This window comes from Arvicola amphibius, chromosome 9 (assembly GCF_903992535.2).
Source record: "Arvicola amphibius chromosome 9, mArvAmp1.2, whole genome shotgun sequence".
Classification (NCBI taxonomy): domain Eukaryota; kingdom Metazoa; phylum Chordata; class Mammalia; order Rodentia; family Cricetidae; genus Arvicola; species Arvicola amphibius.
In genome coordinates this window covers 36,683,257-36,707,952 of record NC_052055.2, presented here as the reverse complement: position 1 = coordinate 36,707,952, position 24,696 = coordinate 36,683,257, and the positions used below count along the sequence as shown (strand labels likewise).

The 24,696-nt window shown below is 43.0% G+C and overlaps 1 protein-coding gene and 1 pseudogene across 2 annotated transcripts in view; one reads left to right on the top strand and one right to left on the bottom strand.

Annotated features, from left to right (window-relative positions):
* Mrtfa (myocardin related transcription factor A) overlaps positions 1-24,696 on the bottom strand; it is a 94,444-nt gene that overhangs the window by 35,109 nt on the left and 34,639 nt on the right. The window lies entirely within an intron of this gene.
* Positions 4,184-6,994, top strand: LOC119822590 (annotated as a pseudogene).

Genomic DNA, 24,696 nt, shown 5'->3' with positions numbered 1-24,696 from the left:
GAGAGGATAAAAGGGCAGGGGGAGCCCGTCCTCTTCTACAGCATTTATTTATCTATTTATGTATTTATTTATGTATTTATTTATTTATTTATTTATTTATTTATTGGTTTTTCAAGACAGGGTTTCTCTGTAGGTCTGGAGCCTGTCCTGGAGCTAGCTCTTGTAGACCAGGCTGGCCTCGAACTCACAGAGATCCGCCTGCCTCTGCCTCCCGAGTGCTGGGATTAAAGGCATGCGCCACCACCGCCCAGCATCTTCTACAGTATTTCTAAGACCCAATAAACTATTGGAGAATACTTAAATATAACAAATTAATATAACACATTTTGGAACAGTGAAACAATCAATTACGCCTAAACATTGCAAACATAGAATAATTAGTGAAACAGCTATCACTCAAGAGTAATTCTGAAACACCAGTTACTGGTCCTGAGAGAGCTTAGGGTCATGAGGGTCACTGTACAATTGTGTTGCTGTTGCTTTTGGACATGGGTAGTGTGGGGGAGGATCTAGGGTTAGTCGCTTTCTAATCTGATTTCTTCATTTTCTTTTCCAATTATCTGTAAACAAATTTATTATTTTATATGTATGGGTGTTCTGCCTGAGGAAGTTTTATCTATGTACTACACATATTTAGTGCCTGTGGAGACAAGAAGCAGGCACTGTGTCCCCTGGAACTGGAGTTAGAGCCGGCTGTGAGCTGCCACATGGGTGCAGGGAATTGAACTTGAGTCTTCTGGAAAAGCAGCCAGTGCTCTTGACCACTGAGCCATCTCTCCAGCTGGGTCTTCCAACACTTTCCCAGCAAGCACTCAGGTGATTCACCATCCATCAGCTATAAACGCATTTGTCCTTCTACATACGAGCTGTCCCCACAAACCCACTTAGAAACAGGTAAGACACAGGCCTGTGCACAAGCAGGTATTTCTGTTGGCTTTTATTTATTTGAGGAATGGTAAGGAGATCTAAATAGTGATGTAGAGTGAAGAAAGAAGAATGTGCAAGTTCTTACTCCACACATCTCCCCAGACTAGCATGGTCTACAGTTCAGAGGTAAAGGCACTTGCTGCTGAGCCTGACAGAGTTTGACCCTGGGACCCACACAGTGCAAGAAAAACCAATTCCTCGAAGTTGTCTTGTTCTCTCTCTCTCTCTCTCTCTCTCTCTCTCTCCCTCCCCCTCTCTCTCTCCTACACACACACACACACACACACACACACACTCACACACACCCCTAGTTAAAAAAACAAAAATAGGGTGGTGGTGGTGCACGCCTTTAATCCCAGCACTCAGGAGGCAGAGGCAGGTAGAACAAGAGCTAGTTCCAGGACAGGCTCTAAAACTACAGCAAAAACCAAAATAAAAAAAATAATAAAAGAAATTAAAAAAATTAAAAAAAATAATTCGAACTAGTTTTAAGTATTTCTTGGGGCAAGTGGCCAAAGTGTTAAGATTATGGCTTCTAAAATACAGTCCCAGTAAATAGCAAACCTACCCTAACCTAGTAATGGACACCACTAACTAGCTTCAAACCAAAGAATTTATTTTCTTGGGACGGTCCAGAGGAGGGGTTGGGTGTTAGCCTTAGAAGAAGCTTGGCATGTGATAATTAAACATCATTTTATCAGTCAGTTATATCTATTTTGTTCATGCATTGTACAGTATAGTTGATACCAAATCCTTAAATTCACTTGGTGGATTCAAATTACAAATGCACATGACCTATCCCTCAGAACCAGACTACGCTGAACACACTGGTTTTAGTTTTATTCTTATGATGTATGATTGAATGCAGGTGAAGCAGTACTGTAGAGATGGCTCAGTTTAAGTACACAGGCCCGGGTTCGATTTCTAGTGTTTACATGGAGGCTCACAACCACCCAGAATGTCAGTTCTAGGGAATCTGATGCCCTCTTCTGGCCTCCTCAAGCACCAGGCATGTAAGTGGTATAAGGACATAGACATAGGTAAAATACCCATACACATAAAATAAATTAAATAGGTAAAAATTGGGGCCTGGGGATGTAGCTTAGTTGGTAGAATAATTGACTAGCATTCACGAGGCCTAGTACCACATAAATAGGTGTGGTGATACCTCAGGAATACCAGTATTTGGGGCATAAAGGCAGGAAAATCAAAGTTGGAAGTCATTTTTGGGCGATGGTGATGCACACCTTTAATCCTAGCATTCGGGAGGCAGAGGCAGGTAATCTCTGAGTTCCAGGCCAGCATGGTCTACAGAACTGGTTCCAAGAAAGCCAAGGCTACACAGAGAAACACTGTTTCAAAATAACAAAAAGAAAAAGAAAGTAACTTTTGTCTATATACTCAGTTCAAGGCCAGCTGGGGATACATGAGATCCTGTTTCCAAATAAAGAAAATAATTAAATGAAATTGGGAAGTATGTAGAAGAGGTCCTGAGAAGACGATATTTCCCAACTTCTGCTGCTGGGTTGCTTTCAGCAGCAGCACTTAGTGTAGGAGCTGGGAGCCGGGTGGGGAGAGGGCTCTGCAGGAACTTACTACACACGCTGCCCCAGCAGGCCCTGGGCCAGGGGTGTGACGTGTTCAGGGAGACACATCGAATCAGTGACAACAAATCAGTACAGCCTGAGATACGAGTTTGACAGGAAGTACTTCAGAGCAGGCAGAGTCCAGGAGCCAGTTTTTCCCCTTAAATGCTCTGCTAGCTAACTTGTAACAGTTTCTCTTTCTATGACAGGACCAACTGTCTAGAACAGACTTTAGGTGAAACATTAACAATAAGCCAGTCAGAGCTCAGGGCTTACACCCTTGGCGCTTCTGTGCTCAGCTGCTTGAGGGTTCCTGTGCCAAGTGCCAGTGTGTGGGTTCACTCATCCACTCCAGCTCAAATTCCTGCTTGGCTCCCTATCAAGGCTGCCGTTGCTGCTGTTGCTTCTGCTGCTGCTTCCTCTTCCTCCCTCCTCCTCCTCCTCTTCTTCGTGTGTGTGTGTGTGTGTGTGTGTGTGTGTGTGCGCACGGCACATACACATTCTTTGGAAAAACAAAGGGTCTGCTATATGCCAGACACTGCCTGCTGCAAAGGATGCTATGGAGACTAGATGATGCAGTCACTGCCATTAGGGAAGTTTACAGTTGCAGGGGATATATATGAACATCAAATAAGCACTAAAAAGTGTGAAGGGCATTTTCAAAGCCACAGACATTAGATCCTAACTAATTGAGCCTACTGAACTCAAGTCACGCATTTTATACTTCCAAATGGGGCTGTTAGGAATGCTGTCTCACGAGGACTGATTTTCATCTTCGTGGAACTCTTAGGTCTGATGGGAAAGGGACTCAAAATGAATCATTATAAGAGAAGACTACAAGGTTTACTCATGGCTTATCAAACACGAGTCTCAGTGCCAGGCACAGGGCATCTCCATAATCCATGCTGCCATCAACTGCTACAGGCAGGGAAGCTCCTTTTGCAGTGGATGGATCACTGCAGACTCATGACTCAGAATGAGAGACATTGAAAGCTTCTGTGACAGCCCCCACCTCAAGAAATAGTCCAGACAGGAGCTATCGAAGAGTCCTTAAAATTGTGAAAAAATGCTTAAGTGTAGTTTTTCACAGTTGATAACTTCTGGTGGGGGAGGAGTGGGAAGGACTCAGTTCTTTTTAAGGAGCTGGTCACTGGGAGCTTGACAGTGCTCCAATGGGTGTTTGGGCAATACAAGTTGGACTTGGTGGTTTCTTTTCTTTTTGTGGGGGTAGGGCTCAGGGATGGGAGAGTGGACCTGATCAAGATGCACTGTGTGAAATTCCCAAATAGTTAATGAAGGTGTTATGTCTGGGGGGAAAAGAAGAAGGGGAGAAGACAGAGGGGGAAGGGTAAGAAAAGAACGAAGAGCAGGGCAGGACAGGGCAAAGCAATGCACTGCTTCCCTTTGGTAAGTAGCTCATCTGTACTCTGTTCCCAGATTCAAGTCCCTTATAAGTCTATAAAGAGCCAGAAAAGGGCATAAAAGCTGGCAACATTCATTACTGAATTGTACAGTGAATATTCAAAGTATGTGCCTAAAATTCTGAGCTGTTAATGCAGAAGCAGTGGTTGAAAGGCCCAGAAAGATCCACTTATCTGTCACCAGAGACTATGGGGACCAGCTGAATTTCAAGGTCCAAAGTTAACACACAAATGAAAAAGCAGAAGACAATGAAAGCACACTGCCTTTGGGACCCTACTGACTCACCATGGCTAGAGCCGAGTGAGACCAAGTGTGCCTGTGAGCTCAGCACTGAGGTGGCTGAAGCAGGAAGATCTAGGAGGAGAGATCAGCCTAAGCTACACAGTGAGACTCAGTAGAACGGGAGGGGTGCAGAGGAAAGAGGAGGAAAATCATATGGTTAAATGCATCATGGATGTCTTAAGAGTTTCTACTGCTGCGATCAAACACCAGAACCAAAAAACAAGTTGTGGAGAAAAGGGTTTACTTCGCTTACAGTTCCATATTGCTGTTCATTATTGAAGGAAGTCAGGACAGGAACTCAGCAGGGCATGATCCTGGAGGCAGGAGCTGAAGCAGAGGCCATGGAGGGGAGCTGCTTACTGGCTTGCTTCACATGGCTTGCGCAGCCTGCTTTCTTAGAGAACCCAGGATCACCAGCCCAGAGATGGCACCACCCACAATGGGAAGGACCCTTCCCCCATCAACCATTAATTAAGAAAATGCCTTAAGCAGGATCTCATGGAGGCATTTCCTCAACCAAGGCTCCTTCCTCATTGGTGACACTAGTTTGCACCGAGTTAACACAAAGCCAGTCAGTATAACGGGTGCCCACACTGGACCTTGGTAAAGAAAAGTCACAGCAGTAGGGAATGGATGGAACCCACCAAATAAAGTTGTGGTCACCTGACAGCAATGTGGCATTGTTGGTGTCTCAGAATGACAACTGTGTAAGAAGCTGGCATTAAGAAGAACTATCTGAAGGTGTCTAGGTCACCTGTCTAAGTCTAAAGCTGTTCTAAAATAAAAGATTATTTTTAAAACTTGTGATCTAGGACTGGAGAGATGGTTCAGCAGTTAAGAACACTGGCTGCTCTTCCAGATGATCCAAGTTTGAGTCCTAGCAACCACATGGTGGCTTCACAATGGTCTATAACCCCAGTTCCTGGGGATCCAATGCCCTCTTCAAGCCCCCGCAGGCACAAGTACACATGTAGTACAGTGATATATATGCAGACAAGGCACATATATACAAAATTAAACTTTAACAAAAATAAACTCATGAATTTTATTTCTTCAGAAGAATTTATGATTCAATTAGTGAATTACATCAAGAGTCAGGCTTTCAAACTGAAATGCTGCCATCTCTTGGGCACAAATTACTATTCCACAAACAGCTACTTATGAAGAACAAAGAGTAACAAGCTTTCTAATGGAATCAAAGCATACGTGCTCTGTAGCATAAATGAATACAACTAATTACAATGTAATACTGTAAAGATAACACTGTAGAAGAATCCTGACTTTAAGACACCCACCTCACAAACTGAGATTTCAAACTTGATTGTGTTGTTGATAAGCTCCATCATTCAACCTTCTCACAAATCCATAAATTTCTCTCCCATCTATATGTCACATGTAAGCACCAGTAAAATTCTTTTCAAATAATCTATTTTAGAAACCAGAAATCACACACCCCTCAAAGAGATAAATATCTTCCATCTAATAGTGTAGGAGGGTCTTCTTTCTATGTGTTGCTTTCATTGGTCAAATAAAGAAACTGCCTAGGCCTTTTGATAGGGCAGAACTTAGGTAGGCGGGAAAAAGAGAACTGGATTCTGGGAGGAAGAAGGCAGTGTGGCAGACGCCATGGCTCTCCTTTCCTAGACGCACAATTGGGTGTTGTGATAAGCTTTTCCTACTTTTATCTTTCAAAACTAAACAAAAACAAAACAAAAAAAAACCAAAACAAAACAGGGTCTCATCATGTAACTCTAGCTGACCCAAAACTCACTTTGTAGACCATGCTGGACACAAACTCAGACATCTGCCTGAATCAGCCTTCCAACTGCTAGGATTAAAGGCTTTTTAATTTCTTAAGAATTCTAATGGTCAATTTTAGTGTCTATAATAACAAAATTTCCTTTAACATTTATGGGGAAATATATAAATTAAGTTCTCCTTTAAAATAAATACATTTTAATATTAAAGAAGATCTTCTTTAAAATTTTATTTTATGGGCATAGTCATTTTGCCTATCTGTGTAGATCAAGTGTGCTGGTGTCTGTGGACTCCAGAAGAGGGTGTCAGATCCTCTGGACTGAGTCACAGATGGCTGTGGACAGCAAGTGTTGGGAACTGAACCTGTGTTCTCTGGAAGAACAGCCAGAGCTCTGATCTCTAGCCTTTAGGAGGGATCTTTCCTGACAGAAGGGTTAGAGGGCAAAGAAGTGATCGAAAGAAAAGTTAGAACACGAGTTTTAAATTCCCCCCTCCCTCCCCCTCTCTCTCTTTCTCTCTCTCTCTCTCTCTCTCTCTCTCTCTCTCTCACACACACACACACACACACACACAGGGAGGGAGGGAGGGAGGGAGGGAGAGAATCTGAAGGTTTTTTAAAAAATGTTTATGCATAAAGTTCTGGCTGTTTAAGGAAAAACATACAAACATAGCAATTTCTCCCTGTAAAATCCTAGGCAGCAGTCCCCCGTCCCCCTGCCCCAGTTTGTGTGTGTTCATGACGAATCTGGAGGGAGGGACATAGCCTTGACAGGCAGGATGACACTGGCAAGTTTATATACCCGTATGTGCCATGAAGATTCTCCTTCAGCAACCACATCACTGGTGCCAAGGATCAGGCACCCATCTGGATGAGTGTGGCCAAGGTTGACAAGGTCACGGGCAGGTTTAGTGGCCAGTTTAAAAGCCTCTGCCACCTGTGGACCATTTGCACAATGGGCGAGTCAGATGATTCTGTTCTCCAATTGGCTAATGCTGATGGCATCATCGCAAAGAACTGAGCAGAGGAAATTTGGGGATATGTGTTGCAAGGAAATAGCGAGAACACCACTTAATTCTAGTTAGTGTAAAGTTTTAGATATCTAACTGATTAGAGATTTAAAAATAAATTTTGGGAAAGGCTGCAGCAAAATGTCTGAGATGAAATCTGTAAAATTAAACTTCACACAAAATGGGAGGATAGAAACCATGAGGTCAGCAGCCACAGTGCTCTCCAGCACTTAAACTTGTTATCATCAAGTTCAAACCCACATAGGAGTAACCCTGGCCTTACCTGTTAGAAATTCCCACAGCACCCATTCCATGACTAGTAAGGACAGACGAGAAGAAAAGGCACATGAGTCGAGCAACCCTAGGCGTGCTCATGCTGTCAAAAGAACCACAGCTCTGTTTCCTGACATGGCTGGGTCTGCAAAGGGTTTGCACAAAGTTCTACGGAAGAAACCGGCATTCGGTCAGCAGAGAAATGGGACTGATGTTCTCCACCTCCTTCAGGAACACAGCACATGGTTGGAAGGGGACAGGCCAGACCATGAGTTCAAATAGAAAGTAAAACAACGTCACACATATCAGAAAAATATTTTTTAAAAAAACTCTTTTAAGTTTTTAAAGATTTATATATTTTATGTATATGGTGCTCTATCTGCATGTACAACTACATGCCAGAAGAGGGCATCAGACCCCATTATAGTGTGAACCACCATGTGGGTGCTGGGAAATGAACTCAGGACCTCTGGAAGAGCTGCCAATGCTTTTAACCAACCGCTGAGCCATCTTTCCAGTCCCCAAGAGGAATACTTTTTAAAAAATTTTGTTTGGCACAAGATTTGTACATTTTTCTGAGGCAAAATGTGATGTTTTTACTCCTGTGTAACTGGGTTAATAATGAGCAAATCAGGGCAATTCACATAGGCATCGTCTTATACCTCTGTCATTCTTTATGCTACGGAGTAACTCAAAATTCCCACTTGGAAATACCCGATGCATTATTAACTACAATCACTAAAAATGTTTACTTTAAAAATGTCCCTGATAGGAGCCTGCACTTCTCGAGACTCTTGTGTTTTTAATCAAGCCAGTACTAGCATCCCTAATCAGCCTCGCCCTAGTGGTTTCAGAAAAATGAGCGAGACTTGTTTGACAACCTGTGTGTCCCTTCTCTGCTGGCTCTGCTGATTCTCATGAGCCAGAACTACAGCAACAGCTGGGGATCATTAAACCGACAGAAATAGCTTAGGAGACTCCGACGTGTGTGAGTGGGGGAAGGAGAGGTTGAGTATCAGATTAAAAAATATCAAAAGGGCAACAGGCAAGTAGGGGGCAGGGAAGAGATGAAGCCTCAGAGACTATCTTGTCTATTTCCTTCACAGCCAGGGTGGACACTACAAATGAAGGGGAAACTGACTATATCAATGCTGCCCCACGCCTGCCTATTCCTCGGTGGACGGCTTGGTCAGGCCTAGGAATGTGGCAGGCTGGGCTGTAAGGAGAGAGAAGGAGTGGAGTACACAGTCTAGACTCAGATCAGCCTCAGTCTGGAGGAATCATTCAGAGCTGATGAATCGGTCGGTCCCAGGGATGTACTGGCAGCAGAAACCAAGTCAAAGACAAGGCAGGCACAAGGGCTGTGAGAATCTATGGCTCAGCCCCGCTCAGGCCTAAGGCATTCATTTCCTCTCGGGTTGTTCTCGTCAGGTCACAGTCACGTCTACCCCAACCCCCGTCCTCCCAGCTTTTGACCCTGGCAGGCTTCAGAAGATTGGTGCAGGAATGTGCCATCCGCCTGGGCCACAGCCCAAGTGTGTTCAGCACATACCTGAATGCTCTAGAGGAGCTTCATTCAGATTAACCCCAAAGGAGTAAGCTTGCATTTCTTAATATGCACGTTTGATTCTGATCAGTTCCAGGACCCTGGGTACCTTCTTCATTCCACACTTGCCAGGATGTCTACTCAGTAGCACCAGGAGCTCTCCCAGCAGGGAAGTCCTATAACTACCCAAACAGGACTGTAGATTCTGTTCCCCCACCTGAAAGCCTGGACAGGAAATTATTCAACTGCAGAGACCATGACTGCAACTTTCTTTGGTAAGAGTGTGTTGTAAGTGTAAGATTGCATGAATTCAGCTGGACATTTTATTTGATGACTTTAATTAATCTACTGAAGAAAGTTCCACCTCACTATGTAGCCCTGACTGTCCCATAACTCACTACGTAGACCAGGCTGGCCTCAAACTCATAGAAATCCACCTGCCTCTGCTTCCCAGTCCTAGGATTAAAGTCGTGTGCCTCCACGCCCAGACGCTTGCTTCTTGTCTAACCACAAATCAGACAGCAAACTGTGTTCATGCTTATCCAAAATGCACCAGTCTTGTCTTAATAATTACATTTGAACCTGGTTTTACATAATGAGTCCAGATACCACACAATAATTGGATAACTCTGAATATCTTAAGTTATATTATTAAGAAAGGCAGAGGGTATTAAAACATTAAATCACTTGGTACTAAAAACAAAGGGGTCTGAATTAAATAGCTAATAGAGTTCATTCTGAGGGGATGACATGAGAGGACCAGCTGTATTCTAACAGATGGCTGGTTGTGCTGTTACAACCACAGATCACCGTGAACAGCTTAGGTTGGTAGAATACACTTCATGTCTCTTACCAATTTTTAACAGCATGCAACCTTTAACTAATAATTAAAACGTGACATTACACATATTACAACTAGTCTCTACTATGCACACTTTGTGTGCAAGTGAAGACAGAAGCAAGGAGGGAGCAGCACAAGGCAATGTGACGCCTGATAGAAACTTACACATGACCTCATTTGAATCATGACTGAAGATACTAGAAAATCAGAAACTGGTTTGCTAAAGCTCAGAACAACATGGCCAAACACCACGGGCAAGACCAAATTAGGAACTCAGGGTCGAGACAATCTGCTCCATGCTAAGACAATGACTGCCTATCACATAAAGGCTTCTACCCTCAAGGAATTAATCTATGACACCCAGTGACTTGATTGACGCCTCTCAGATGGAACAAGAAGAAACTGGACCATCTCTTGGTCCAACATCATAGTCTGAATCTAGCTGAAGAGCATTACAGAAACATTTTTAAATATCACTGAAGGCTAGAATTATACACGAGACTGACTAAGACTGGCCTAGGGAAGCACTCAAAAACTTCAGTTACTTGAAAATAAACATCTTCCTATGGACACAATACTGCCCTCTAGTGGCCAGAAGCACAGTAATTATCGGCAGTCTAGGTAAACTAACAGCTAATGTGCACAGTATGGCTGGTGATCCACAAAGGGGCTTTTGGTATACACTTGGGAGGGCCAGAGAGAAAAGGCTGAGCTTATCACATACACTAAAACAAACAAACAAACAAAAAACTATAAAAATGCAAAGATCTTCAATGGACTCACAAATACAACAGAGAAGGTAAGTGTAAAATGGCCAGGGAGTCAGCTCAGTGACGAAGATGCCTGTTGACCTGAGTTCATCCATCCTCGGCATCCATAGATGGAAGGAGTGAACAGACTTTGAAAGTGCCCTCCACATACGTACTGCGGTGATCAGGCATGCACGTGCCAATACACATTCATACACATACAAAGCAAGTAAATGTTTAAAATGTTAAGAAATAAGCTTCGAGATAAGTTACTAAAGAACAAAAGAATTCTGTAATATTCATGGAGGCAGCAGTGCATGAGAAGTATTTGAAACACTTCATAAACTAGAGATGAACAGCAAGAGCCAAGGCCAAGAGGTAGGAAGTACCGTAAGATTAGGACCACAGCCAGCACTCTCCACAGCTGCCATGTTAAGCCAGTGAAGAGGAATAAAGGCAGGCAGGCAGGGAGGGAAACAGGGAGGCAGAGAGCTGGCCCATCTTAAAAGGCAGCCAATAGGAACATCTGTTATCTGCTATCAAGTAAAATGAGACTTTTAGTTTCTTAGGAACGTGAGCCATATTTCAAGGCACAATGGCCATGTTTGTCTAGTGACCACCATGCTGCACATTAAGACACAGTACTGGGCAGCTGTACCAGAAGGTAGTATGAAACCACAAAACGCCATCTCCAAGACTGCTCATGCCTCCTTAAGAAAACAACTATCAGGCAGATCTGATCCTTGCCAAAGGCAATTAAAGAAAAAAAAGGAAATGACTGTTATTAGGAATTTATTTATAATAATGAAACACAAGACTAACATACTTCATTTTCACTGGGTGCCCTTGGGTATTCAGCATAATCCATTTCTTTGGTGAGCTTACAAAATGATGTTTACGTAAAAAAAAATAGTTAATTTGAGAAGATATGACTTGAGTCCTCAAAGGTGTGTAATGCAGACCAACACAAAGTCAGAAACCTACTTATAAGTGAAGGTTTGGGGGTGTTATTTTTTGGGGGGTGCCACTACCATATGATTTTGTAGATAACAGGGTTGTATTGCAATGGGAAAAGCTGGACACACCGATAGATGTACAGAATTCCACAGAGTGAGCATATCAACTGCCATTCTGATCCTGCTTGAACAAGGCTGCATTAGTACTTACACAGTTTTTCACACTAATGCCGATACTCTTTGCTTCTTTACTTCCAAGGCTAGAGCCTGAACCCAGGGTTTTCATCCTACACCAAGCTAAATCTGCCAAGACATTAACCTAGAAAGTTGGGACTCTGGAACAGTACAGCTCTCCAGGCCTATGAAGGAAAGGGTGCGCCTGATGACTGAAGTCTCTCCTTCCCTCTGCAGGGCCATGATATTTCTCTCACATAGATCTAGTATACTTCTAGATTTAAAATAAAACAAACAAACAACCACCTCTCAATCTGCTCTTAAAATTCTTTGCAAACTGGGCATGGAATATCAGTCTGCTCTGCAGCTGATTCATTCATTGCTGACTCCACACACTCAAGTCACCTTGTCAGAAGCCACAAAGAACCAAGAGAACTCAAGAATGCTACGTTTTAGAAGAGCAGCACTTGCACAGCTAATGGCATAAACTAAGGACTGCAGGTCATTACCACACTAACAAACAAGACTGACCATTCTTTTGTCATCAAAATTTGGTAAAATTTTACCAAAATTTTGATGAAGGCTCTATCCACTTCCACCAGTAACCCAGAACACCTGTGAAGGGTTTTCCTGAAGAACTTTCTGCAGAACTCAAATGTGTCTACTCCATTCAGAAAGAATCTTTTGTCATTGTTTTCAGAATAGCAAAGAAGGCTGCTGTAAGACAGAAGACAATGAGGTCATCATCAATAGCTCCCTTCCACCCATCAATAGCCAGAGTGATTTATTGATAAGATAGTGCACTTGACCCACAAACAGAGGCAGAGTCTCACCTTAGGACAGCTTTTTTTCATCACTTCTACAACCCAGGTTTACCCACTGTTGGGAGAGGGCTGAGCCATGAGAAACATCCTCGGTCATTGCCCTATCTGATTTTTAAAATGTATGCTACAGGACTATGTTCAGTTAACAGTTTGTTGGATGCTCAACAAGCTTTAACACAAACTCTGAAAGAACAAACCATCAAAAGTCAAAGCTTGAGTGGCTACAGAGAAATAGGCAGGGGGTAGACAACAGCAATACATTTAAGTGTGTGTCACAGGCATGCAAACCCCAAAGGGATAAATACGCTAACCTTCCCGCAAACTGTGGTAAGGGGTCAGGCATACTGCAGAGCAGCTGTCTTTCCTCGGCTTCAGGACAATCCATGAGAGTGGCAGGATCCTGCAGGCAGGCCGACAAATCCTGGTCTTCTCCAGTGTGCTGGAGATATAAGACTCCAGAGGCCAATATTGCAAGAAGCCAGTCTCCATTCCTGCCCTCCTTAGAGCAGCCATTTGCTATTTGCTGAGGATTTGATTGCATTGCTCCTTAAGTGGACACTTCATTTTTGCAGTGCAAAGGGTTGCAAGAACAGCGAGATCCCAGGTTTACTTAGGGAGTGGGGCATTAAAAGCACTGACGGCAGAAGGGCAGAATCAGTAAGTCTCCTGGCAAAACATTTCTTCCTGTCAGCACTGGGATTCGACACCGATACCTCCCTCCACTACCCAAATGCCAAAAAGCTGGGCTGGGCTGATTTCAATGTGTAGAGCTGGAAGATGCAAGGGCTCCCTCAGAGAAAACGCTCGTAGCAACCACCCAACCTCATTCACCCAAAATAGTAAACAGTTGGTTTCTCTGCTCAGAACCAAAAGGCTCCTGCCAGATAGCAATATCACATGATCGGGTTCCCTCTTCTTGCCTCTGCCTCCCTTCCTTCTTGTACAAAGCCTATACTGAAGTAGAACAAGGAGCTAAAACACAGCGCTATTTTATTCTACTTGACAATTGTGCTTAAAATGTTTATAGATGAAAGAAAACCAAATTTGGGGATAGAAATTCAGGAAAAACTGACTGAAAAAAGTCATATCCCAGGACCTCAATGAGACGAGAACCATAAACACAACAGCTAACATGGCAAACGTGCTCGACGAATGAATGGACAGCTAACATGGCAAACAAGCTCAATAAGGGACATTTCTTACCAAATTATGAACACTGTGTTGATAACTTCAAAAGAAAATATGGCTTATTACATATTTTACCTTTTCATTTTAAAAGAAAACAAAGGCTTTTTTTTAAAAAAAACAATCCCTAGGACCGGGCAGTGGTGGTGCACCCCTTTAATTCCAGCACTTGGGAGGCAGAGGCAGTAGATCTCTGAGTTCAAGGCAAGCCTGTTATACACAGAGCAAGTTCCAGCACAGCCAGGGCTACACAGAAGAACCCTATCTTGGGGGGCAGGGAGCAATCCTGGCTAGCCTCAAACTTGCCATTCTTAACCAGTACAGGGATCAGAGGTGTGCACAATCGTGGTTTGAATAAAAATGATCTCCACAGGCTCATGTATCTGAATGTGTAGGCATCAGAGAGAAGTGCGGTCTTGTTGGAGAAGTGGCTACTGTGGGTGGGCTCTGAGGAGAAGTGGCTACTGTGGTGGGCTCTGAGGTTTCAAAAGCCACTGCTACAACAAGGTTCTCTCTGCCTGGGGATCAGGATGTAGCTCTCAGCTGCTTTTCCAGCACCGTGCCTGTCTACTGCCATATTCCCTGCAAAGATGATAATGGACTAAACCCTTGAAACTATAAACAAGCACCCAATTAGATGCTTTCTTTGGTAAGAGTTGTTGTGTTAATGGTATCTCTTCACAGCAACAGAACAGGGACTAACAGAAGTTGTCACCGGGGACAGGGTACTGCTGTGACAGGCCTCCATGCTGCTTGCTGAAGGAATATGGAAGACTTTGGGAATTTTGACTAGGAAAGCGGTCAGACACTTTAAGTGGGACTTAATGAGCCATACGTAGAGGAGCTTGGAGGACAGCATTGAGGGTGATTTGAACTGTGGGAGCTCAGCTCAAGAAGTTTCAGAGAAGAGGGATATTAGTAAGTGGCCTAAAAAGAATGTACCCACATTCTGCCTTTCTCAAAAAAAAAAAAATCTGCCTGAGGCTAAACTGAAGAGTTGTGGACTAATGGCACTGGCAGAGGAAATCACAAGTCAACCTAGTATTGACTGTGCCATGTGGTTATTAGTAACCACTCTTATGAAGATCTGTAAAGAAAAGGAGCAAGCGGGCAGAGAGCTCAAGTCTTCTTCCATGCCCTCTATAGGCTGCCAGCAGAAGGTGTGGTCCAGATTAAAGGTGGATCTTCCCACTTCAAAGATCCAGATTAAAAAAAAAATCTTCTCACTTTAAATGATTTAATTAAGAAAATAATCCCTGGAGGCTGGAGAGATGGCTCAGTGGTTAAGAGCATTGCCTGCTCTTCCAAAGGTCCTGAGTTCAATTCCCAGCAACCACATGGTGGCTCACAACCATCTGTAATGAGGTCTGGTGCCCTCTTCTGGCCTGCAGGCATACACATAGATAGAATATTGTATACATAATAAACAAACAAACAAATAAATATTTAAAAAAAAGAAAAAAATCCCTCCCAGGTGTGCCCAGCCATTTGAATTTCAGCTAATTTCAGATGTAGTCAAATTGACAACTAAGAGTAGCAATCACAATGATTAAAATAAAGTACTTATTTAATAATAATAATAATAATGATAGCTGGCTAAGTCAGAGACCATAGATTGAGACAATAGTGGCAGACATGAGACACCTGAGATTTATAACCTTGTTTTGTCACCCTCAACTTACACTACCATTTGATTTTACTCGATTAGATGGTTTAGTTTCATCATTTGACCTTTGGGAAGGTGATCAAGAAAATTATACTAACATGCTGAATTGAAATAGTTACCCATCTTTTTTTAATATTTTATATATATATATAATCCTGGCTAGCCTCAAACTTGCCATCCTTAACCAGTACAGGGATCAGAGGTGTGCACAATCGTGGTTTGAATAAAAACGATCTCCACAGGCTCATGTATCTGAATGTGTAGGCATCAGAGAGAAGTGCGGCCTTGTTGAAGAAGTGGCTACTGTGGGTGAGTATATATATAATAATATATATTATTATATATTATATAATTATATAAATATATTATATTATATAATATTATATAATATTCTGTCTGTGTGTATGCCTGCAGGCCAGAAGAGGGCACCATACCCCATTACAGATGGTTGTGAGCCACCATGTGGTTGCTAGAAATTGAACTCAGGACCTTTGGAAGAGCAGGTGGTGCTCTTAACCTCTGACCCATCTCTCCAGCCCAATATTTACCCATCTGACTACAGAAACAGCAGCCATCATGACATCCACTGGCAAAAAGCAAGTTGGGAAGAAAAGGGTTTATTTGGCTTACACTTAACACACTGTAATCCATCACTGAAGGACAGGAATTCACACAGGGCAGGACCTGGAGGCAGCAGCTGATACAAGAGGCCATGGAGGAGTACTGTTTACTGGCTTGCTCCTCATGGCTTGCTCAGTCTGCTTTCTTATAGAACCCAGAATCGCCAACCTAGAGATGGTACCATCCACAATGGGCTGGGTCGTCTCCCATCAATCAAGTTAAGAAAATGCTGTTCAGGCTTGCCTATAGCCAGATCTTATGGAGGGATTTTCTTAACCAAGGCTCCCTCCTCCCTGATGATACTAGCTTGTGTCAAGTTGACATAAAATGAGCCAAGAAACTGAGCACCTACTCAGGAAGATAAAAACATGTGTTCCCCTAAGGGCCATATATGAACAAACAAGTCAATAATTTCCTCAAACCAGAAACATCTTAAAAGTTCTTTGACTCGTGAATCGTGTAAAAAACTGTGGTGTACCAATTCACGGAAATAATAAAGATTTAGCAACTAAGACAAACAAACAAACCGCAAACTGTTATCATAGCAAGCACACTCTGGTGCTGTGTTCTTTCTCAAAACCCACTGAACTACATTCCTAAAAGGGGAGATCACTAACACATAGAAATTGACTTCTTTTTTTCTCTTTCTCTCCCTCTCCCTCTCCCTCCCTCCCTCCCCCCCCTCTCAGACAGGGTTTCTTTTTGTAACAGCCCTAGCTGTTCTGGAACTCACTCTGTAAACTAGGCTGGCCTCAAATTCAGAGATCCGCCTGCCTCTGCCTCCCAAGTGCTGGGAAGATTAAAGGTGTACACCACCATGGCCTGGCTTCTTCTCTTTTAAAGTTTGTTTTGGTGGTGGTGCACACCTTTAATCCCAGCACTTGGGAGGCAGAGGCAGGTGGATCTCTGTGAGTTTGAGGCCAGTCTAGTCTACAAAGCAAGTTCCAAAGCTACAGAGAAACCCTGTCTCAAAATGAAAGAGAAAAAAAATTGGAAAGCTTAGATAAAACACATGCCCATAATTTGCATACAAAAACATTTCTAGAGGGGCTGGAGAGATGGCTCAGAGGTTAAGAGCACTGGCTGCTCTTCCAGAGGTCCTGAGTTCAATTTCCAGCAACCACATGGTGGCTCACAACCATCTGTAATGAGATCGGGTGTCCTCTTCTGGCCTGCAGACATACATGCAAGCAGAACACTGTATATGTAATAAATAAATCTAAAAAAAACCATTTCTAGAGTATGAAAAAAAACGATACAGGCTCTAGAGCTAGGATGCCTGGGTTTAAGTGCGGTGCCTACACTTGCTAACTATAAGACCTTGAGATGTTTCTATTTCTATGTCAACATTTCCTCATTTATAAAGTAGGGATGAGAGAATCCGTTTATAGGGTCACTGTAATCAACAAATTAGCTCATGTGGAGCACTGAGAACAGTACTCATTCTATATTCATTCAGTACATGTGAGCTGGTGTGGTGACCCATATGTGACATGGTGTGTATCTCCAGATTTCTATGGAACAAGTACTGATTTTTAAAAACCAGCTTTTTCCACCTCAAACAAACAGTGAAAGCAAGAATGCTGGGCTATGGGGCTGGAGAGATGGCTCAGGGGTTAAGAGCATTGCCCGCTCTTCCAAAGGTCCTGAGTTCAATTCCCAGCAACCACACAGTGGCTCACAAACATCTGTAATGAGGTCTGGTGCCCTCTTCCGGCCTTCAGGCATATACACAGACAGAATATTGTATATATAATAAATCAATAAATATTAAAAAAAGAATGCTGGGCTAGGAATCAGGGATCTTGTTTTCTGTTTTAGCTGCACTGCTTATTGCTCAGCTGAATGTCTCAAAGCAATACTTTCACCTCCAAAGCAGTGCTCAGAACAAGCAGGGTGTCCCACCTCTAAAATGGAATGTACCAAAAGATTTATGATAGCATTTGACAAACTACACCATCTATTTTATTTTGTTTTTTTTTCCTTAAAATTGTATTATTATTTTGTGTATATGCTATGGGGTGGACAGTATGCACACATCAAGGTGCATGTGTGGTGGTCAGAGGACAACTTTGTGATGTCTGTTTTCTCCTTCCACCTTTAAATGGCCTCTGGGGCTTAAATTCAGGCCCTCAGGCTTGCAGGGCAAGCGTTCTTACCCACTAAGTCATCTTGCTGTCCCTCTCTTTCCTTTTGATATTTGCCGTCTACCTATCAAGTATCAAGCACTGTGGACACAGGCAGAAAAAGACACCTCAGTCCCTGCTCTCGCGGCATCTGACAGTTTGGGCTGTTTACAGGCGCAGCAGTGGATGTGCACCCACTAGTACCATCCCTCAACCTGACAGTAGTGGATGTGCACCCACTAATACCATCCCTCAACCTGACAGCACTCCGCTAGGAACTGAATAACAGGTGCCTGTGTGGCTGGGAGGAGGCAGAGCAGGCCTCTAGCAAGAGGATACATCTGAACTGAACCCAGAATGGTTGGAGGCCTGGCATGGTGGCACATACCTTTAGTCCCAGTTTTTTGGAGGGAGAAGCAGGTGGATCTCTGAGTTTGAGGTGGTCTATATAGTGAGAATGGTATTTGTGTGTGTGTGTGGGGGGGGTCTGCTCTCAAGGTTAGATAAGCGTTCTAACCAAAGGGAAAAAAAGTGTACAAAAGTTAAGGAAATAACAACTGCTTGAGAGATGGAGACTAAAGCAAGAGAAAAAGAAAAACATTATTTTTAGCGGCAGAGGCATGAACAGGGATGAGAGGCAGCAGAGAAGCTATTCAGAAGTGAGAAGTGTGCATTCAAGACCGCTGATAATTTTGAGAAAAAAGAAGTCAAGGTGTGCTTTAGTCTTACCTAAAAGACTCTAAGGACATGGCTGGGGCTGGGGCTGGGCTCAGCTGGCCTGTCTACATGCATGGAGTCCTGGTTCCTTCCCCAGCACTGCAAACACCGGGCATGGTGGCATATGCCTATGATGTAGGCACCTGGTAGGCCAAAGAAAGATCAGTTCAAGGCAGGTGGGGCTATGTGAGAACCTGACTCAAATAAAGGCCCAATAATATAATATAATATAATATAATATAATATAATATAATATAATACAATAATCCTGACAATGGCCACTAAGATGCACATTACTACCTTATACACATATAGCCATTTAGTTGCAAATTTCAAGATTTATACTTATTTTATGTGTATTAATGTTTTGTCTGCATATATGTATGTACCATGTGTGCAGTGCTGGCAGAAGCCACAAGAGGGCATGAGATCCCCTAGAACTGGAGTTAGAAACTCTTGTAGCTGCCATGTGGGCACTGAACCTGAGTCTTCTGCAACAGCAGCCAGGCCTCTTAACCACTGAGCCCTCCCTAGTCCCTAGGTACAAAACTTCACAAACAAGAATGTCAGAAACTTATTCTCCACAGCTAACTGCTCACACTTGTTTATTCAATAAACACCATGTGTTAGGTGGTGGAGGGGAAGGCAGTGAACAACAGAGACAAGCACAGGGCCCTCAGCTGCCTGAGACCTGTTCAGATCGTATCTTGCTTAGAAGCTGGACAAAGACTATGTGATCACATGGCTGAGAATTTCACCTGGAATCAGACTCCTTTTGCTCAGGTCTGACTCTGGCACCTGGAAACTGGGACATTACCACCACACTCAAAGTTTTAGGGTTAATTTAAGGAAATAATTGGCCAATAATCTGTATTAACAGCACTGAAAATATTCAACTAATCATCCCCTTTATTTTTTGACATTGTACCTTTAGGACAGTCCATGGTCTCTCAGAGTACAGACAATAGATTTTATGAGGTGGAAAAACAGGGAAAAGAACAAGGCATAAAAAGGAATTAACATCGCTAAATTCAATTTTAGTGAATTCAGGATAGTGCTCATAAAGACATCATGCCTGGAACGTAACATTCCTTTAGAGTTTTCTGTTAACATCTTCCTACACCAGATGACCTAATAAATTAAAGAAAAAACATCACCCAAAGTAGGGAGCTGGCCACAGTCTCTTCTGGGATTTCTCGTTCTGCTTCTCTGACTAATGCTGAGTCACACTAGAGACAGCACAGGGTTCGGGCAAGCCGTCGGAGCACAGGCCTGTGAAGAAACATTGCCAGAGGACACTGTGGACCAACCACTTCCTGCATATGGAGATCTCTGAGATAGAGAACTCAGGATGAAAGGAGATGTGTGTGACTGCCATTGAATAAGCATGTCTTCAGAAAGAAAAATGATGCCGCATTTAATGTTTCTCTTTTTTGTTTGTTTCTCTCTTTTCAGTTTTCGAGACAGGGTTTCTCTGTGTAACAGTTCTGGCTGTCCTGGAACTCACTTTGTAGACTAGGCTGGCCTTAAACTCACTGAGATCCCCCTGCCTCTGCCTCCCAAGTGCTGGGATTAAAGGTGTGTGCCATTTGAAAGAGTACCAGACTTCCACTCTTCAATGATCACATACTCAAGAATGCTTTTGTGAGACTGGGACTATGCAGCCCAGGCTAGTAGCTTCAAAAACTGCAATCTTCTAGCTTTGTAGAATTGCACACATTAATCCCAGCACTTGGGGAGTAGAGGCAGTGGCAGGCAGAGCGCTATGAGTTTGAGGCCAGCCTGATCACATAGAGAGTTCTAGGCCAGCCAGGGCTTCATGGAGAGACCCTGCCTCAGACAAAACCAAACAAAAAATTGCAATCTTCTTCCTCAGTCTCTCAAGTGCTAGGATTCAGGCACATACCACAAAGCGTGGTTTTGAAAATACCTCTATCTTTTTCAAATAATTCATTCTTTCTTACAACTGATTCTGAAATCAAGAATATTAATTTAGGGGGCTGGAGAGATGGCTCAGAGGTTAAGAGCATTGCCTGCTCTTCCAAAGGTCCTGAGTTCAATTCCCAGCAACCACATGGTGGCTCACAACCATCTGTAATGGGGTCTGGTGCCCTCTTCTGGCCTGCAGGCATACACACAGACAGAATATTGTATACATAATAAATAAATATAAAAAAGAATATTAATTTAGGTAGACTTGGAAAGTATACTGCTGTGTGTTTTCTGCAAGATGTTAAGGGCTGCTGTTTCTATGCAGTATGGATTCATGACTCCAAGGGTTCTGTGAGCCAGGGGAATCCCTAAGACATTGTTTTTCAACCTGGGGGACAAACTACCCTTTCACAGGGGGTTGCCTAAGCCCACTGGAAAACACAGATATTTACATTACAATTCATAATAGTAGCAAAATTAGTTGTGAAGTAGCAAAGAAAATAATCTTATGGTTGGGGGGCAGCATAACATAAGAAACTGTATTAAAGGGTTGCAGCATTAGGAAGGTTAAGAACCACTGCTCTAAGAAGTAGGGCCTGGTAGAAGGTGGTTAGGAAATTGGAGGTGCTGCCTTCACAGGGAATTAATGTAGCTCTCATGGGACTCTGGTTAGTTCCTGCAAGAATAAAATGCAGTAAAGAGAACTTGGTATCTAAATTCTTCTGCCTTCCTGTCCTGTCTTGCTGTGGTATCTTTCTCTCTCATACATGCTCCTACAGTGCCATCCATGTTGTGATGTAGCACAAAGTCCTTACAGAGGCAAATGGAAGTCAGTACCATGCTCTTGGATCTCTAGAATGATGAGCTATCAGAACCTCTGTTCTTTGCAAAATTACCCCCTCGGGTGTTTTGCTATAGCAATAGAAAATGAACTAAGGGCCAAACTGATTCAACTTAAAGCCTTCCCCTTTAAGTTGAAATCAACCATGTGACACTTCCACTCCAACACAGAAATTTAAGAAGCAGAGGAAATCTGCACAAGTTTTCAACATTCAACTTTTAAAAAAGACTTATTCATTTTAATTTTATGCATATGAATGTTTTGCCTGTATATACGTATGTGTACTACATGTATGCCTGGTACCTATGGAGGCCAGAAGACAGTGTCTGGTCTTCTGAATGTGGAGTTATGGATGGTAAGCTGCCATGGCAGCTGGGAAACCACACCTTCTGCAAGAACAGCAGGTGCTATTAAATGCTGAGCTCTCCAACCACCTCAGCATCTAATCTTTTTACACTCTAATAGAGTCAGAGTCTACACCCACAAACAGAGAATATCACACTTTCACATCTCTCTTACTGGGAGTTTATAATCTCCTTTGTGGGGACATTCTTCTGTGGATAATTATTCTTCTAGCTGCTGGCATGATTTTTCCTCACCTAGCACCACAAAGGATGCCTGTTTGCCACCTTCTTCGACTGCCCCCACTGCCTACCCATCAGAGAAGACAATAGCTAAGAAGATTTGGAACAAGTGCCCACCCCATTTGAAGACCGCTGGCTGTGCTGAGTTAAGAACAGGTTCTAGCGTTCAGAGGGTCCAGCTAACAAGGATGCAAGTCTTGATCCTTTGTGCCTCACTGTTAACACTTGTGTTGCTTCCAAACCTAATCCTCCCCCCCCCCCCCCGTCAGTGAACCAAATGTCAACAGTCAGTTATCCACATTAGGAGCTGTCAACAAAATAAAAACCCCACAGACTATGAAGGAGAGCCGCCAGGGGATGTCAGACGGCACTCCCAGCTCTTTCCCACACTGTGGTTCCTACTCTTTCCAAAGCTGCCGGAGCACCTCATCACACTCCTCTCCCTGAACCTGTGCAGGACACTGGAATAATCATTTTTCTGCAACTCCATATATTTCTTTAGAAGCCAAAGCCAGAAGCCACACTCACCAGGGGCTCCATGGCTGTGTTCACAGACTTCAGTCATCTAGCCCACATAATACACAAGGACAGGACAAAAAGGAGAGCCATCTAACCACCTGCTATCTGTAGTGCAGAAATGCCAAATTTTACTCATAGTGTAGTGAGGCAACCGAGCTCCCTCAAATGCATGACACAATTCCAATCCCAAATCCTTCATTTTTAAAACAGGGACTGTTCATCATACATGCTTACTTGAGATTCTGATACACATGAACAGTATCTGAATGGTTCTGGGAATCAAAGCCAGGTTCTGGGGCATGATAGGCAAGTAAACACTACTCAGACTGTCCTACAGGGGGCCAGAGAGATGCTTGACTGTTAGGGCACTTGTTGCTCTTGTGAAGACCCAGGTTTGAGTCCCACTACACACATGGTGGCTCACAATCTTCCAGGACTCCAGTTCTAGGGGGTCTAATGCCCTATTCTGACTTCCTTGTGCACCAGACATGAACAAGATGTACGTACATATATCCAAGCAAAACAACATAAAATAAAACACATAAATCTAAAAAAAAGCAACATTTTCCAGGATTTAAAAAAAGAAACTAGGTTTGGAGAGATGAATGATGGATCAGTGTTCAGTGTGAAGGCCAGAGTCTGGATCCCTAATGTCTATGCACATATTGGGTGGTCAATAGAAATCCCAGTCCTCAGCAGACAGGGGATCCCCAGAGTAAGCACACTAGACTAGCCAATTGGCAAGTTCTGGGTTCTAAGACCCAGCCACAGTAAAGCAAAGTGGGACTCACTGGAGGAAGACACCCAATGTCAACCTCTGACTTCTGTATATATATACACAAATATATATGCATCTACACACATGATTATGCATATATGCATATAATACATACACCTATATAATGATAAAGCAAAAAATACAATAGTACATTTATATGAAACTTAGTCATTTCACAGTTTTAAATATAAATGGTGAATTTCAAGCTTAAGTCTCCATATCTCAGATAATATCAAGATACATTCATCTGGACAGAATATAGGCTTTGTTCTGAGCTTTGCAATACAGTAGCATTTCTGTTAGAAAGCAGCAATTTTTATGATTAATAAAGCCAAGTAAATAATGCAAACAGTTTAAATTTATTACTTTTTCAATGAAAAATGGAAAACTAAAAATTACTCTTTGAATCCAGACTTTATATTTAAATGTTGCCCCTATGACTGAGCATGGGTGATGCACACCTGTAATCTTAGAATTTGGGAGGCGGAGAGAGAAGAATCAGGAGTTCAAGGGCATCCTCAACTACACAGTGAATCTGCAGTCAGCCTGGAGTACATACCAAAAAAAAAAAAAAAAAAACCCAAACAGGAAAGAGGGTAGAGAACCAGGCAGTGGTGGCACAAGCCTTTAATCCCAGCACTCAGTAGGCAGAGACAAGCAGAGCTCTGTCAGTTTAGGCCAGCCTGGTCTATAGAGCGAGTTCCTGGACAGCTAAGGCTGTTAAACAGAGAAACCACCCTGCCTGGGGGGAGGGGAAATCTAGCTAAGTTCCTGAATGGAGAGATAGTAAAGTAACAATGAGTTATTATTTAGCATCCATTAGACCAGCCCCCAAATTAAAAAAAAAGCTGGCCAGGAGGTGGGGGCACAAGCCTTTAATACCAGCCACTCAGGAGGCAGAGGTCGGAGGATCTCTGTGAGAGAATGAGTTCCAGAACAGCCAGGACTACACAGAGGAACCCTGTCTCAAATTAAACAAACAAACAAACAAAAAATTAAAAGACAATATAATACCTACACCCAGCAAAGAGGGAGAAGGTAATCTTGTACATAGCTGGTTTCCACCAGTTATAGCCACCATGTGTTTAAATTTTTCTTTCTTTGAGGCAGACTCTCATAACATATCCCAGGCTGGCCGTGAACTTGACGTGCCTCAGCCTCCTTATTGCATTCTGGGAGTAGAGCCATGCCAGCTAAAAAGGTCTCTCTTTTCTTCTATTTCTTAAATTTTTGTTTGAAAAAGAGATTGCTTGAGACCCTGTCCCACTCCCAAATATAATAATCTGACAATAACATCTACTGAACTAACAGGCTTCCCTCAACCCATCAAGCCCACCCCTAGAAATATACCGAAATACACATGTCGACACATAAACCTGTC